This window comes from Pelophylax lessonae (genome assembly GCF_965119305.1).
Source record: "Pelophylax lessonae genome assembly, chromosome: 5".
NCBI classification, from domain to species: Eukaryota; Metazoa; Chordata; class Amphibia; order Anura; family Ranidae; genus Pelophylax; species Pelophylax lessonae.
In genome coordinates this window covers 524796326-524814690 of record NC_138772.1, presented here as the reverse complement: position 1 = coordinate 524814690, position 18365 = coordinate 524796326, and the positions used below count along the sequence as shown (strand labels likewise).

Genomic DNA, 18365 nt, shown 5'->3' with positions numbered 1-18365 from the left:
CCTTTCGATACTTAAGTACAGTAGTGAAGTAGTTCTACTTAGTTACTATACATCTCTGCAGAGCACTCACAGGCTTTGGTAATAACAGAGGGAGCCATCATCTGCTGCTGCAATCAGTCAAATCCAGTTAGCATAGAGCAGGGGGCAGGTCCTAGCGGCACTGTGGGTGTCAATGGACACACACAGCCCAGATCAGAAGCAAGCCCGCACGTCTGCCCCCATAGCACTGTGGAGGCAGACGCAGAAGAGGAGGAGCCAAGATCACCACCCGGGGACCCCAGAAGAGGCGGTAAGGGGCGGCTTTGCGTAATATTATGCACAGAGCAGGTAAGTATAAACCGGTTTATTATTTAAAAAATAAAAAATAGACTTTACAATCACTTTAAGGCTACGTTCACATGTAGGCGTTTTGGGAAGTTTTTCTGCTCTAGGATCAGCTCTCAAAACACCCAACAAGACAAATCCTATTCATTTCAATGGCCCCTGTTCACATCTGAGCGTTTTGACGCCGTGAGCAAAACTCCCAACGCGTACATGAGCTTCTTTTTGGGCAGATTACAGGCGTTTTCCATTGGTCTCTATTCAATCTAAAAACGCCTGCACAAAAAACGCCTGAAAAAACGCTCATAAAAACGCCTGAAAAAACGCCCATAAAAATGCCTGTAATAGCAATGCCAAGATGTGAACGTAGCCTAAGGCTGCATTCACACTTGAGCGTAGCGTTTTTGCGCGTTTTTTTACCGCGATTTTACCACGATTTTCAGGCGTTTGTTTCAGGTTTTTTGGAGGCAGGCATTGACATCTATCAAAAACGCTGGTAATCAGCCCAAAAAGAAGCTCATGTACTTTTTTCAGCTACAGGCATTTTGCTTCAGGCGTTAAAACACTCAGATGTGAACAGGGGCCATTTAAATGAATGGGGTTTTACTTGTTGAGCATTTTGGAACGTTTTCTTTTAGCGTTTTTGGAGCTGAAAAACGCTCAAAAATGACCAAAAACGCCCAGGTGTGAATGGAGCCTAAGGCCCCTGTCACACAGCTGGGTGTAAATAAAATGAATAGGTGGTCCGTTTACATCCAACTGCTAAGTACCAGGGTACACTTGAATGGGGTTTATAGACCAGATCCCATTGGGTGGCTGCTAGAGCTATATTTAGGGCCACCAATAGAGGTACTCAAAAGAGCCATTATCATTGGAAGGCTGCTACTGAAGAATATAGGGCCACCAATAAATGTACTCAAAGGATCCATTGTCATTGTCATGTCCACCAACAGATATGCCCACTGCCCAGTACTTTGTTTCCCTGTCTGCAGGAGGAGCTTCTAGTCCTCTGCTGCTGGTCACATATTCAGAAAAAAAAAACAGTCTTGGGATACAGAGTAAAAATAAATTAATAATATCAATAAACTGTTTTAAATTGTCATACAAATGTAGCACCCTCCTAGTTAGGTAGGTGCTAGGTAAAAGCATCTATTTGCTCCTTCTGCCTATCAGGGGAGCCTGATCTATTACTTTGCCTGTCACATGTTTCCAGGTGTGTTTCACTGGGTCTGAGGGAGTGTCCCCACTGTATCCAATGAGGGAGCTTGTTGGACAGTGGAGGAAACCCAGCCAGTGACATATAAGGTTTTATGTCAATCCCAGTGGGAAGGCACTACCGCAGAGCATCCTGATTGGGATTGACGATAAATACGGAGGGGACATGTGACAGGGCGTCTTTGGCGGGAAGCAGAGTCCCAGGAGGAGGTGGACGGCTGTCTCTCCTCCTGCAGGTGTGAGGAAAGTGGTTCAGACAGTCGGCCTAGGGACCAGGTGTGGAGCTGAGCTGCAGAGGATCCAGTGGAGCTGACAGTGGAGCTCCTGGCAGAGTCTCTCTGGAAAAACAGTGCCGTGAGTACCGGGAGATTTGCCTAAGGGTCTGCCTAGGAAGGGGGACCACTCCAATGAAGTCAGGGGATCAAGGAGCTAGCTTACACAGGTAGTGTTACAGTAAAGGGGGTGCCGTGTAGAGAACCCTGAAGAAGAGGAACAAAGATGGTGCCAGGAAGGGCCCTGAAGATTGTTCTGCAGTACAGTACAGCGTATCTAATACAGTTCATTAACTACTACTTCATCGCTAGTGACCAGGTGAAGCAGCGGCCTTGCCGCACTGAGCAATATCTAGTCGTCCCAGTAAATTGTGCATAGTTCATTCAAGTTGGAGTATCCCACTCATTTCCTTCTCCTATCCAAGTTCTCAATAAAAACGCAAAAACCACAGATCCTAGACTGTTTCCTGACTGAGCTAAAAACACTTTGAAAATGCTGAACTGTCCTGTTGTTGCTCATGGTAACCCAGAAGAACCCGTAACCAGCAGCTCCCAACGGAGTAGTGCTACATAAATATATATTCGAAATCAAATCTTTATTATTTTGTGAAAACAACATGGTGTTGGTAGATTGTCTTAGAAAATAAGAGGGAGGTGAAGCCTCCATTATTCTACATGTAATATCCCGCCCCCATTGTGTTTAGCTGGTTGGTGGGCATGGAAGAGGTGGGAGGGAGTGGGCTGTCATTTACCACCATGTATACGCCCACATGTGTGACTCTACATGGGCTGCTCAGATGTGATAGGGAGAAAATGCTCAGCATAGAAGCTCATTGAAAACTGAGCATGTGCAGAGCTGCCAACACTGGTCTGCAGAATCCCTAGCTGAATTGGGGACATGGACAGAAGGGGGAGACAGAGTGCAGCGGGATCAACCAGGTAATTTGCAGAATACAGATAACAAATCCCAGTGAGTATGAACAGCGTATATTACAGCATTTATTGATAGTTTTTATGATGTGGGTTTAGTGACACTTTAAGGACCCTTCGCCCCAAATTCATGTGCGTTTTATGCTCATACTACTGAGTTTATTCTCAAAGGCACCTATATAATGTACATACTTGCCAACTGTCCTGTTTTTGCTGGGACAGTCCCAGCAAATAGGAGCCTGTCCCAGGTAATTTACATGTCCCTGGAAATTTTTTTCAAATGTTGGCAAATATATAATGTATAAAAATGTACCTGGCCTCCTGTAAACCTCAAATTACTTCTGACTTCTTCTTAGATTGTGGCTACATTCCTTCTCCGTTGTCTTGCTGTATGTGTGGAATGTCAATGTAGCCACCCTCTCCTGCTCGCTCTTGAGATGGACCATGGACTATGAGATTTGTAGTGTGCATAGAGCAGTGCACAGAACCACAACTTATGGGCACTGCTTGTTAGGGACAATAGGAAATGAGGGGGGAAAGGAGAGGTCCAGGAACTCCCAGCATTACAAGGAGGCATGGAAAATAGATTACAGGGCCATTAAGTAGTGGATGTGTGTGGATTTTTCTTAATGCTACTAACAGAGTGCATCATATATATATATATTTTTTTTTCCAGTAGGGTTAGCCTTAGCTGGCCCTACATAGCAGCTGTGAGAATTCAGATTATGCTGCCATTTACAGCTTAAAGAGGAAGTAAACCCTCCTCAGGAAGTTGTACCTATAGGTAAGCCTATGATAAGGCTTACCTATAGGTACTGTAAATATCTCCTAAACATGTACCGTTTAGGAGATATTTACCTTACATGCATCCAGTGACGTCACTGGCGCATGCGCTCTGAAGGAACAGCCGCTGGTGCCGTTCCTTCAGAGCCCCGTGCCGTGACCGTCGGCTCCCGCGCGCGTGCGCGGGAGTGACGTCACCGTGGCTCCGGCCAATCAGATGACCGGATGCCGCGATCCCGGAAGACGAGCGACATGTCATGTCGCCCGTCATACAGGTAAGAGAGCGGCACGGCGGGGGCTCGTTCTAAGGTAAGTATTTCATAATGAGCTAGTATGCGATGCATACTAGCTCATTATGTCTTTCTCTTGCAGGTTGTAAAAAAAAATAAAAATTTTTAAACAAGTTTACAACCTCTTTAATTTATTGTTTATTTACTTAATTTATTGTTTGTTACTCTGTTTTATGCCTTGGTACATTCTACTATTCCCCCCTCCTGTTATGCACTAGTTAGATCAGTCCGCCCCTCCCTGCTCTCTAGTTAGCTTTGTTTTTGCCTTAATGGAGTAAAGAGTAGCTCCATCAGAGCTGTGACATTTTGTTCTGTCTTGCTCTTTTATCTTCAAGATATGCTCAGAAATCCTACCAAGCCTGGAAGAAACTACACTGAATTTTATGCTGAGTCTTCTTGATAAGTTAAATCTGCCTGTGGGTTCTGCCAAGTCAGCAAATTCCCATACCATCCATACAGGTGGGTCTTTAATTGTATCAAATGGCTTTAGAAACAGAACACAAATTTTTCTGGGCTCAATGACATCAGACCTGCTTTCCCCATTGACGGGAAGCTATTATCTTTCCCTGTTCAGTGAGGTTAAAAAAAATTATTCCAGCCAATGGGGAAAGGAGGAAGGATCTGAACTTCTGGATAGGCACATATTATTGCTTTGTGCACAGTCATGTTGGAACAGGAACGGGCCATCCCCAAACTGTTCCCACAAAGTTGGGAGCATTTAATTGTCCAAAATGTCTTGGTATGCTGACGCCTTAAGAATTCCCTTCACTGGAACTAAGGGGCCAATCCCAACCCCAACACCATAATCCCTCTCCACCAAATGATTTGGACCAGTGCACAAAGCAAGGTCCATAAAGACATGGATGAGCGAGTTTGGGGTGGAGGAACTTGACTGGCCTGCACAGAGTCCTGACCTCAACCCAATAGAACACCTTTAGAATTAATTAGAGAGGAGACTGCGAGCCAGGCCTTCTCTTCCAACATCAGTGTCTGACCTCACAAATGTACTTCTAGAAGAATGGTCAAACATTCCCATAGACACACTCCTAAACCTTGTGGACAGCTTTCCCAGAAGAGTTGAAGCTGTTATAGCTGCAAAGGGAGGGCCAACTCAATATTGAACCCTACGGACTAAGACTGGGATGCCATTAAAGTTCATGTGTGTGTAAAGGCAGGCGTCCCAATAATTTTGGCAATAGTAAGTTTACTTACTATGATGATCGGCTCCATCTAGTGGCCACAATGCAATATTTTCCTGATTGAGGTCATTCAGATGTAATTCAATGGAGTTGACGATCGGAGGATGTAAGAATATCACACAAATTATGGCCATTATTTATAACAGTTCTGCAAATACATGAATTATTCGCACACCAATTTTTTTTAAATAGACCCCCTTACACCGGGGATAGGCAAACTAAGTCCCATAAGGCACAGCAAGACTTGACTGTCAGAAGCATGACAACCAGAGACAGACGCATGTTGGGACTTCAGCTGGAGGGCTAAAGCTTGCCGACCACGACCTTACAGTTATTTTGCTGCCATGTACGCATTTAAAGCCTGCCAGCCTTAACCACTTGCCGACCGCCGCACGACTATATACTGCGGCAGTCTGGCGCTCCTGGGCAAAGCGACGTACTGGTACGTCGCTCACCCACGAGCCTCTAGGGGGCGAGCGCGCACAGCCAGAGGCGTGCTTCCGCCCCCTGACATCCCCGCGCGAGTGACCGGAGGCTCCGATGTCCGCCGGCCACTCGCGATCTCCCGGTGGAGAAGGAGAAAGGCAGGCGGCTGATGTAAACAAAGCCGCCTGTCATTCTCCCTGATGTAACTGCAGAGATCATACAGTCCTGCTATGTAGGATCATATGTCTCTGTGGTTACATCACAAGCCACGCCCCCCACAGTTTGAATCACGCCCCTAGGGATACATTTAACCCCGTGATCACTAATAAAGTTAACCCCTTTCCTGCCAGTGTCATTTTTACAGTAACAGTGCATATTTATAGCACTGATTACTGTAGTAATGTCACTGGTACCCCCAAAAGTGTCAAAAATGTCAGTCAGGGATCCGAACTGTCCGCCGCAATGTCGCAGTCCCGCAAAAAAAATCACAGATCGCCGCCATTACTGGTTAAAAAAAAAAAAAAAATGACAGAAATCTTTCCCTTAGTTAGTAAACGCAATAACTTTTGCGCAAACCAATCAAAATACGCTTATTGCGATTTTTTTTTTTTTTTTTTTTTACCAAAAATATGTAGCAGAAAACAAATTGGCCTAAAATGTTAAAAAATTTTGTTTTTTACAATTTTTTGAGAATTTCATATAAAAAAGGTGATCAAATACCACCAAAAGAAAGCTCTGTTTGTGGGAAAAAAAAGGACGTCAATTTCATTTGGGTACAGCGTCGCACGACCGCGCAATTGTCCATTACAGTCACACAGTGCCGAATCGCAAAATAGGCCCTGGTCTTTGAGCAGCCAAATCCTCCGGGGCTTAAGTGGTTAAAAAAAAAAATATTTATAATAATAAAAAAACAGCCCCAGGCCGCCGTTCTCACCACTCTCTGGCTCTATTTCCTGCAATAAATGGCGCTCCTCATTCAACCCATTGCGCTTCAGGGACCGGCCCTTTGGGGCCCATCACTAGGCTGCCCTGAACTCCCAAGACAACACTGCGGCCTGAAGACTGAAACAAAGGTACAGTGTGCATACAGCCTAAAATTGGATATGAAACCAAAAAGGAAAAACTTTATTTAAAACATTTAATTTGCATATTTTGGAGGGGTGGGGGGCTAGGATAACAAAATATAATCCAAATAAACTTCAGTTTTTATTTTTTGGATAGCACAAGGCATGTACATTTGTTCTGTGTGAATATGGTGGGGAAAAACAATGTTTTTAGGCTAGATTCTGTTTGAATCATTAAAGCGTAACTCCACTTTTGTTGAGAAAAAACCATTCCCCTCTGGGTGATCTCTGTACATTGCAGGGATTATCACAAACTTTGTTGCAGATTCCGACCTTTTGTTATTCTGAAGAAATCATTGTTTGTTCTGCTGAATGGGTCTAATGGGAGTGGTTTCCTAATTATCTATCAGCTGTGCAGCTGCAGAGCACTAACGAGGAAATCGGCTGGGCCTGCATCCCTTTAGACGTGTTCCTATTGGGAGTATCTCACCAAAAATTATATTTTTGCTGCAGGGGATGCCAGAAATCTGACTTGTATCTTAGTGCAGACTTCTGGGAAAATTGGTGAGCCAATCACACAAGCAGGAAATTATGTTTCTGGGGGTGTGGTCAGTATACATTCTGTGTGCAGAAAACACCTCCAGGCAGCCATATTGTATTGCATTTTCAGAAAATCACAGCGGCAGATTGAAAAGGAAAGGTCATTTTTAATAACATTCAATTACAATATGATTTGTGTCGCAATTGTATACACTATATATTATTTTTTCTTTTATTTTTTCCCCCACTAAAGTGGTTACCCTTTCATTTTAAATAGAAAATACAGCACGTGGCCACTAGATGGAGCAGAGTATTGTATTGAAATTCCTATCATACTTAGCTCCATCTAGTGGTCATATGTGGTATTTTGGCTTTGGCAATGTGAAATGTCTACAAATCAATCCTAAGATTCTGATTAAACACACTAAACGTCATAGTGGAGATCACAAGGGATCATACGTGTACAGCACACACACTACAAACCAGCAGAACATTTTAATCAACAATCTGCAGATTGCACAATCAGATTGCAAGCGCATTTTTTAATAGCAAACCTGCTGATACTGAACAATAACTACTTTCTCCCCTCATCAGCATGCTAATGACATTTTCATGACACCGCTTATTTTACACCCCCCCCCCCCCCCCCAATGACGTTATCACTGGGTCTCTGTGCTTCGCTATGCAATGCAGGCAGATCATGACTGGTGGGAGGGGCTGGCAGGGTGCTGTATGTAGCTTACTGACAACATTTCTGTTGGAGATACAACAGCTTTCAGCTTAGCAGATTAACTGCAGTTCACAAATAGGACACTAGGTGTCGCTAATGCTCAGTGATATGCTATGCATTTTCTATGATGTGTTGTAATATCCTGTACACTGCATTGTACTTGTTGGTTATCTCTTCCTGTCTGTTGTTCTTATTACAATGAGGTGACATCTTTGATTTCTGTGTTATGTTCCAATAAAGAAGCCAGTTCCTGTTTACTCCACAATGTCTGATCTGAATGGACTCCGCTGCACCCAGTGATCGCCCTCTGCAACAATTTCAACACCCTGTCTCAGTACTCCTCTTAAGAGCGCTCAGCCCTGCCTGATGGGGGTAGTGGGAGGAGTTATGCAAATATTAAAAAAGCCTCAACAGGTGGATGTCAGCGTGGAGGAGTGGGCTTCATTTGCATGTGTCCCGCCCACATGTGATGCTCAGCCTCCATGACTAAAAGAACTTGAACCCAGTGAATGAAAGGGGCGGGCCAAGGACAGTCTGGCGGTGGAGGAAAGAGCTATATGCCAGGAAATGGGGCGGGGCTCTATCTGACTTGCTGCAGCTTCTAATGCATATTGTGAGAAGCTCACAGTGTGCAGTGAAATTGGTGTAAGCGATTTTAATACAGGAGAGGGGCAGGACTGGAAAAGCTGGAGTTCCGCTTTAACTTTGCTCCGTCCAATGCTGGAATAATCAGCTCTGGCTGGAGTTAGGCTTTAACCCTTCAGGTGCCTTGTGTGGCACCATATGGGGGGCTGATATATGTAACTGAGGGTATCACCACTTCAGCTTAACCGAGAATGAAATCGCCAATCCCGGTGACAGATGTACGCGGGGCGCGATCGGAAAAGCCTCCCCCCCCCCCCCATATCAAAGTGACGGGGATGTAAAGGGTTGATGTGTGATGTAGAAGAATCTCTTTGTTCACTAACGATCTCTTCTGATAATTAAAATCTGTCGTTATCATTCCTCTACAGAATCCGATCGACCACGGCAGAGTGCGGCCCGGCGCGCTCCTCTCTGGTGTGTGTGGGCACCGTGTATTGCAGAGCAGCAGCAGACATCAGCAGACCATCCTCTGTAAGGTACGCTTCCTGTTCTTCAGTGTCTCTTCCTTTTATAGAGATATTTCACAGTAGCTGCAGCAGCTCGGCAGACCTGAAGCTGTGACGCTCTCATTGACCAACCCGGAAGCGTCTGTTGCAGAAATCAAGAGAGAGAGAAGACACGGCTGACAGCCTGCAACCCTGAGCTCCAGAATCCAGGTACTGATCCCCATCCTCTGCACACCCTGAGCTCCAGAATCCAGGTACTGATCCCCATCCTCTGCACACTGAGCTCCAGAATCCAGGTACTGATCCCCTATCCCTGCAACCCTGAGCTCCAGAATCCAGGTACTGATCCCCATCCTCTGCACCCCATGAGCTTCTAAATCCAGGTACTGATCCCCATCCTCTGCACACCCTGAGCTTCTAAATCCAGGTACTGATCCCCATCCTCTGCACACCCTGAGCTCCAGAATCCAGGTACTGATCCCCATCCTCTGCACCCCTGAGCTCCAGAATCCAGGTACTGATCCCCATCCTCTGCACACCCTGAGCTCCAGAATCCAGGTACTGATCCCCATCCTCTGCACACCCTGAGCTCCAGAATCCAGGTACTGATCCCCATCCCCTGCACACCCTGAGCTCCAGAATCCAGGTACTGATCCCCATCCTCTGCACCCCATGAGCTTCTAAATCCAGGTACTGATCCCCATCCTCTGCACCCCCTGAGCTCCAGAATCCAGGTACTGATCCCCATCCTCTGCACACCCTGAGCTCCAGAATCCAGGTACTTATCCCCATCCCCTGCACACCATGAGCTTCTAAATCCAGGTACTGATCCCCATCCTCTGCACCCCATGAGCTTCTAAATCCAGGTACTGATCCCCATCCTCTGCACCCCCTGAGCTCAAGAATCCAGGTACTGATCCCCATCCTCTGCACACCCTGAGCTCCAGAATCCAGGTACTGATCCCCATCCTCTGCACACCCTGAGCTTCTAAATCCAGGTACTGATCCCCATCCTCTGCACCCCTGAGCTCCAGAATCCAGGTACTGATCCCCATCCTCTGCACACCCTGAGCTCCAGAATCCAGGTACTGATCCCCATCCCCTGCACACCCTGAGCTCCAGAATCCAGGTACTGATCCCCATCCTCTGCACCCCATGAGCTTCTAAATCCAGGTACTGATCCCCATCCTCTGCACACCCTGAGCTTCTAAATCCAGGTACTGATCCCCATCCTCTGCACCCCTGAGCTCCAGAATCCAGGTACTGATCCCCATCCTCTGCACACCCTGAGCTCCAGAATCCAGGTACTGATCCCCATCCTCTGCACACCCTGAGCTCCAGAATCCAGGTACTGATCCCTCTCCTCTGCACACCCTGAGCTCCAGAATCCAGGTACTGATCCCCATCCCCTGCACACCCTGAGCTCCAGAATCCAGGTACTGATCCCCATTCTCTGCACCCCATGAGCTTCTAAATCCAGGTACTGATCCCCATCCTCTGCACCCCCTGAGCTCCAGAATCCAGGTACTGATCCCCATCCTCTGCACACCCTGAGCTCCAGAATCCAGGAACTTATCCCCATCCCCTGCACCCCTGAGCTCCAGAATCCAGGTACTGATCCCCATCCCCTGCACACCATGAGCTTCTAAATCCAGGTACTGATCCCCATCCTCTGCACCCCATGAGCTTCTAATTCCAGGTACTGATCCCCATCCTCTGCACCCCCTGAGCTCAAGAATCCAGGTACTGATCCCCATCCTCTGCACACCCTGAGCTCCAGAATCCAGGTACTGATCCCCATCCTCTGCACACCCTGAGCTCCAGAATCCAGGTACTGATCCCCATCCCCTGCACATCCTGAGCTTCTAAATCCAGGTACTGATCCCCGTCCTCTGCACCCCCTGAGCTCCAGAATCCAGGTACTGATCCCCATCCTCTGCACCCCTGAGCTCCAGAATCCAGGTACTGATCCCCATCCTCTGCACACCCTGAGCTCCAGAATCCAGGTACTGATCCCCATCCTCTGCACCCCTGAGCTCCAGAATCCAGGTACTGATCCCCATCCTCTGTACCCCTGAGCTCCACAATCCAGGTACTGATCCCCATCCCCTGCACACCCTGAGCTCCAGAATCCAGGTACTGATCCCCATCCTCTGCACACCCTGAGCTTCTAAATCCAGGTACTGATCCCCATCCTCTGCACACCCCAAGCTCCAGAATCCAGGTACTGATCCCCATCCTCTGCACACCCTGAGCTTCTAAATCCAGGTACTGATCCCCATCTTCTGCACACCCTGAGCTCCAGAATCCAGGTACTGATCCCCATCCTCTGCACACCCTGAGCTCCAGAATCCAGGTACTGATCAGCATCCTCTGCACACCCTGAGCTCCAGAATCCAGGTACTGATCCCCATCCTCTGCACACCCTGAGCTCCAGAATCCAGGTACTGATCCCCATCCTCTGTACACCCTGAGCTCCAGAATCCAGGTACTGATCCCCATCCTCTGCACACCCTGAGCTTCTAAATCCAGGTACTGATCCCCATCCTCTGCACCCCTGAGCTCCAGAATCCAGGTACTGATCCCCATCCTCTGCACACCCTAAGCTTCTAAATCCAGGTACTGATCCCCATCCTCTGCACAACCTGAGCTTCTACATACAGGTACTGATCCCCCATCCTCTGCACCCCTGAGCTTCTGAATCCAGGTACTGATCCCCATCCTCTGCACCCCTGAGCTTCTAAATCCAGGTACTGATCCCCATCCTCTGCACCCCTGAGCTTCTAAATCCAGGTACTGATCCCCATCCCCTGCACCTCCAAGCTTCTAAATCCAGGTACTGATCCCCATCCTCTACATCCCTGAGCTTCTAAATCCAGGTACTGATCCCCATCCTCTACATCCCTGAGCTTCTAAATCCAGGTACTGATCCCCATCCCCTGCACCCCCAAGCTTCTAAATCCAGGTACTGATCCCCATCCTCTGCACACCCTGAGCTCCAGAATCCAGGTACTGATCCCCATCCTCTGCACACCCTGAGCTTCTAAATCCAGGTACTGATCCCCGTCCTCTGCACCCCTGAGCTCCAGAATCCAGGTACTGATCCCCATCCTCTGCACACCCTGAGCTTCTAAATCCAGGTACTGATCCCCCATCCTCTGCACAACCTGAGCTTCTACATACAGGTACTGATCCCCCATCCTCTGCACCCCTGAGCTTCTAAATCCAGGTACTGATCCCCATCCTCTGCACACCCTGAGCTTCTAAATCCAGGTACTGATCCCCATCCTCTACATCCCTGAGCTTCTAAATCCAGGTACTGATCCCCATCCCCTGCACCCCCAAGCTTCTAAATCCAGGTACTGATCCCCATCCTCTGCACACCCTGAGCGTCAGAGTCCAGGTACTTATCCCCATCCCATGCACCCCATGAGCTTCTAAATCCAGGTACTGATCCCCATCCTCTGCACCTCCTGAGAACCAGAATCCAGGTACTTATCCCCATTCCCTGCACCCCTGAGTTTCTAAATCCAGGTACTGATCCCCGCCCTCTGCACCCCCTGAGAACCAGAATCCAGGTACTGATCCCCGCCCTCTGCACCCCCTGAGAACCAGAATCCAGGTACTTATCCCTATTCCCTGCACCCCTGAGTTTCTAAATCCAGGTACTGATCCCTATCCCCTGCAACCCTGAGCTTCTAAATCCAGGTACTGATACCCATTCCCTGCACCTCTGAGCTTCTAAATCCAGGTACTGATCCCCATCCTCGGCACCCCTAAACCTCTAAATCCAGGTACTGATCCTCATTCCCTGCACTCCTGAGCTTCTAAATCCAGGCACTGATCCCCATCCTCTGTACCTCTGAGCCTCTAAATCCAGGTACTGATCCCCATCCCCTGCACCCGCTGAGCTCCAGAATCCAGGTACTGATCCCCATCCCTTGCAACCCTTGAGCTCCAGAATTCGGGTACTGATTCTCATCCCCTGCACCCCTGTACTAAGCCTCTATATCAGGGCTGAGCCTGTACCATGTGTCATTACTCTATGATGAAGTATCTGTTGAAGCTCTTCTCCTAATATGTGTGCATGGATAGGCATAGTCTGCTGTGTGCATGGGGTGTTACATAAGTGTGGGTGCTGCAGGCACCTTCATTCAGATATATATATTCTGTACATCATTAAATCTGACATGCTGCATTCATTTCTGCACATACACTGTATATATGTATGAATAAAGACACATGTACTGTATGGGTCTAATAATGTATACATGTAGGTGTTCTATAGGTGCACATGTGCACTACCTGTATATATGTATAGATACACTCATGTACATATCTGTTAATGTGTACAAATGTGGGCTCTATAGGTGCATGTTACTGTGTGTATGTATATATATATATATATATATATATATATATATATATATATATATATATATATATATATATATATATATATATATATATATATATATATATATATATATATATACTTCCTTTTTTTATACAAATAATATTGTATTGTTCATTCAATACAAACCTATACATACAGAATCATATAGAATATATATATATATATATATATATATATATATATATATATATATATATATATATATATATATATGTGTGTGGGTGTAAAAAAAAAGTATATGCATAATACAGTTATATATATACTGTGTATACACAGGGTATTATGTACAGTACAGGTGGCCATGGATGTATGTGTTTATCGTGCATATACAACTCATTTATAAAGCAGTTATTATGACATGAACTGCAAGTGTATCTCCCTGGTGCATGAGAGTCAAATGACAGTCAATGATTCACAATCACTACTTTATAGATATGCCCCAGAGTATGTGTGTGTATGCATCTATGGTTGTATCTATGGGTGACAGTATGTGTGTGTATCTATGGGTGCATCTATGGGTGACAGTATGTGTGTGTGTGTATCTATGGGTGCATCTATGGGTGACAGTATGTGTGTGTATCTATGGGTGCATCTATGGGTGACAGTATGTGTGTGTATCTATGGGTGCATCTATGGGTGACAGTCTGTGTGTGTATCTATGGGTGCATCTATGGGTGACAGTATGTGTGTGTATCTATGGGTGCATCTATGGGTGACAGTATGTGTGTGCATCTGCCACCTCATCCCTTTAAACCAGGACACATAATAATTACACAGGCTGTGAGGCTGATATAATACAGATAAGGCACCAAGTGAGTTTAATTACCACCTTAATCAGCTACAGAACCTGTATAATTAATGTGTGTCCTGGTTTAAAGGGGTGAGGTATATTAGTGCATCTATGGGTGACAGTATATGAGTGCATCTTTGGGTGCATCTATGGGTGACAGTATATGAGTGCATCTTTGGGTGCATCTATGGGTGGCAGTATGTGTGTGCATCTATAGATGGCAGTATGTGTGTGCATCTATGGGTGCATCTATGGGTGACGGTGACGGTTAGGGTTGCCACCTCATCCCTTTAAGCCAGGACACATAATAATTACACAGGTTCTGAGGCTGATATAATGCACATAAGGCACCAAGTGAGTTTAATTACCACCTTAATCAGCTACAGAACTGTATAATTAATGTGTGTCCTGGTTTAAAGGGGTGAGGTATATGAGTGCATCTGTGGGTGACAGTATGTGGGTGCATCTATGGGTGACAGTATATGAGTGCATCTATGGGTGACAGTATGTGGGTGCATCTATGGGTGACAGTATGTATGTGCATCTATGGGTGGCAGTATATGGGTGCATCTATGGGTGACAATGTGTATACATCTATGGGTGAAGGTACATCTATAGGTGACAGTATGTGTATGCATCTATGGGTGACAATATGAGTGAATCTATGGGTGACAGCACATGGGTGCATATATGAGTGCATCTATGGGTGACTGTATGTATGTGCATCTATGGGTGACGTGTACGCATCTATGGGTGACAATATGTGTATGCACCTATGGGTGCATCTATAGGTGACAGTATATGGGTGCATCTATGAGCGACAGTATTGTTGCACATCTATTGCTGACTGTATGTGGGTGAATCTATGGGTGACAGTACATGGGTGAATCTATGAGTATGTGTGTGCATCTACAAGTGACAGTACATGGGTGCATCTATGGGTGACAGGGTTGCCACCTCATCCCTTTAAACCAGGACACATAATAATTACACAGGTTGTGAGGCTGATATAATACAGATAAGGCACCAAGTGAGTTTAATTACCACCTTAATCAGCCACAGAACCTGTGTAATAATGTGTGTCCTGATTTAAAAGGAGGAGGTGGCAACCCTAGTGACAGTATGTGTGTGCATCTATGCATGACAGTATATGAGTGCATCTATGGGTGACAGTATGTGTGTGGATCTATGGGTAACAGCATATGAGTGCATTTATAGATGACAGTTTATATGTTACTGTGTACATGTACAGATCCTATTGATCAGCAGTTGTATAAACATGCACCCTTTGTAGTGTATACTGGGTTGTATAGTGTGGATCTATAAACATGCACCCTTTGTAGTGTATACCGGGTTGTATAGTGTGGATCTATAAACATGCACCCTTTGTAGTGTATACCGGGTTGTATAGTGTGGATCTATAAACATGCACCCTTTGTAGTGTATACCGGGTTGTATAGTGTGGATCTATAAACATGCACCCTTTGTAGTGTATACCGGGTTGTATAGTGTGGATCTATAAACATGCACCCTTTGTAGTGTATATCGGGTTGTATAGTGCGGATCTATAAACATGCACCCTTTGTAGTGTATACCGGGTTGTATAGTGTGGATCTATAAACATGCACTCTTTGTAGTGTATACTGGGTTGTATAGCGCGGATCTATAAACATGCACCCTTTGTAGTGTATACTGGGTTGTATAGTGCAGATCTATAAACATGCACCCTTTGTAGTGTATACTGGGTTGTATAGTGTGGATCTATAAACATGCACCCTTTGTAGTGTATACTGGGTTGTATAGTGTGGATCTATAAACATGCACCCTTTGTAATGTATACTGGGTTGTATAGTGTGGATCTATAAACATGCACCCTTTGTAGTGTATACTGGGTTGTATAGTGTGGATCTATAAACATGCACCCTTTGTAATGTATACTGGGTTGTATAGTGTGGATCTATAAACATGCACCCTTTGTAGTGTATACTGGGTTGTATAGTGTGGATCTATAAACATGCACTCTTTGTAGTGTATACTGGGTTGTATAGCGCGGATCTATAAACATGCACCCTTTGTAGTGTATACTGGGTTGTATAGTGCGGATCTATAAACATGCACCCTTTGTAATGTATACTGGGTTGTATAGTGTGGATCTATAAACATGCACCCTTTGTAGTGTATACTGGGTTGTATAGTGTGGATCTATAAACATGCACCCTTTGTAATGTATACTGGGTTGTATAGTGTGGATCTATAAACATGCACCCTTTGTAGTGTATACTGGGTTGTATAGTGTGGATCTATAAACATGCACCCTTTGTAGTGTATACTGGGTTGTATAGTGTGGATCTATAAACATGCACCCTTTGTAGTGTATACCAGGTTGTATAGTGCGGATGTATAAACGTGCATCCTTTGTAGTGTATACCGGGTTGTATAGTGCGGATCTATAAACATGCACCCTTTGTAGTGTATACTGGGTTGTATAGTGCAGATCTATAAACATGCACTCTTTGTAGTGTATACTGGGTTGTATAGTGCGGATGTATAAACATGCACCCTTTGTAGTATATACTGGGTTGTATAGCGCGGATCTATAAACATGCACTCTTTGTAGTGTATACTGGGTTGTATAGTGCGTGCGGATGTATAAACATGCACCCTTTGTAGTGTATACTGGGTTGCTGCGTTTCGGTGGTGTTGCCTGTTGCTGGGGTGAATCTCACAATTCTTTCACACTTGTGGCAGACACGCAGACTAATGCTGATGTGGGGATGGGGAGGTGTGAGAACAGAAAACACGCAGAGTTTATCATCCATGGCAGAGAGCCGAGTCTACAATCATCAGATGTACAAATCCCCGGAGAATCTGCTACAAGAACGCCACCTTATACAGCTTATAGGTTGTGAGCTGAGACAGCTGACTTCTTTTTATAAAGTGCAAGCTCCTGGGCTGTCATTCTCCATTATTGCTTCATTATTTGACGTAGAACTACAATGTGACCCCACCTTACTAGCTGCATGCTTGTTCGGGGCCACAATGAATGCTTTGGAGTTGGGACCATGCAGGAATAGCAGCTCCTTTGTCTATATCCTTGTGTTTCCTTGAAAGATACAATGGGGTTAAAAACAGGAGAGTAAAAAAACTGGTACAGCTGTGCATGGGAGCCAATCAGCTTCTAACTTCAGCTTGTTCAATTAAGCTTTGACAATAAAACCTGGAAGCTGATTGGTTTCTATGCACAGCTGCACCAGATTTTGCATTCTCCAGTTTTAGTAAATCAACCCCATTGTATTTATCTATCCTGTATACTTAGGGTCCTTTCACATGGTCTGCCTCCGCCAGCGGACTCCGTGCTGCTCAGCGGGGTTCGATCCGCCAATGCCCGCTGAACAGGCGGATGACCGCTCCGTCTCCGCTCTGTAAGCGGAGAGAGAGGTGTCAGATCCCTGCTGCTTTCTATGGGGGAATCGGATGAGAACGGACCGCCTGTCCGCTCTCATCCGATCCCATCCCATCCCATCCGGTTTCCATCCATCCAGATTTCACAAACAGGATTGAGTATCAGCGGGTGTCAGCGGACATGTCTCCGCTGACATCCGCTGCCCCATAGGGATGCATGAAGCATCCGATCAGGTCCGCCTAAAAAACCGACAGGCGGATCTGATCGGATTGTTCGTGTGAAAGGACCATTATGGGCCATACACACTATAAGATTTTCTGAAGACTTTTTCCTTTAGACTTACCAAAACCATATAATATGAGGTCAAACCTAAACACTTTCAATTTGTATGCAATCAGGCAGCCCCTTGCACTACATAGAAAAGGTAAATCTGAAGGAAATCTAACCACAAAAGTTGGATAGTTTGTATCCAGCTTTAGAATGGCGAACCTTGGCACCCCAGATGTTTTAGAACTACATTTGCCATGATGCTCAACTTCACTTCAGAGTGCATGAGCATCATGGGAAATGTAGTTCCAAAACATCTGGGGTGCCAAGGTTCGCCATCACTGGCATAGACGAGCTCCCTTCCTGGCCAGCACTCACAGCGGCGGACACAGGACTTAATTCCCATACAGCCTGAGCGGCACACATACATATCCTTGGTTCGCAGGGTGATAGGAAATGTGTTACTGGCAGGATCACCAGAAGAAAATTAAAGGTAGAAAGCCTGAAAAGACAAAAACGAATGCAGTCACCACATCTAAGGACTGGTAATCCGCAATATATTTTTGTTTTTGGAATTGTTTGAAATTCAGGGGAATTCTCTCTTAGACCATTGTTACGAGAATAGGT

General features: G+C 45.7%; 1 protein-coding gene across 2 annotated transcripts in view; it reads left to right on the top strand.

Annotated features, from left to right (window-relative positions):
- The first annotated feature begins 8921 nt into the window (after window positions 1-8921).
- CYRIB (CYFIP related Rac1 interactor B) overlaps window positions 8922-18365 on the top strand; it is a 292903-nt gene continuing 283459 nt past the window's right edge. The window contains exon 1 of one of the 2 annotated variants that reach the window (XM_082257777.1): window positions 8922-9071. The gene's annotated coding sequence lies outside the window, so the exon portion shown is untranslated. Of the gene's footprint in view, window positions 9072-9178; window positions 9201-18365 lie in introns of those variants that run through there. The other variant, XM_082257778.1, reaches the window with a different exon arrangement.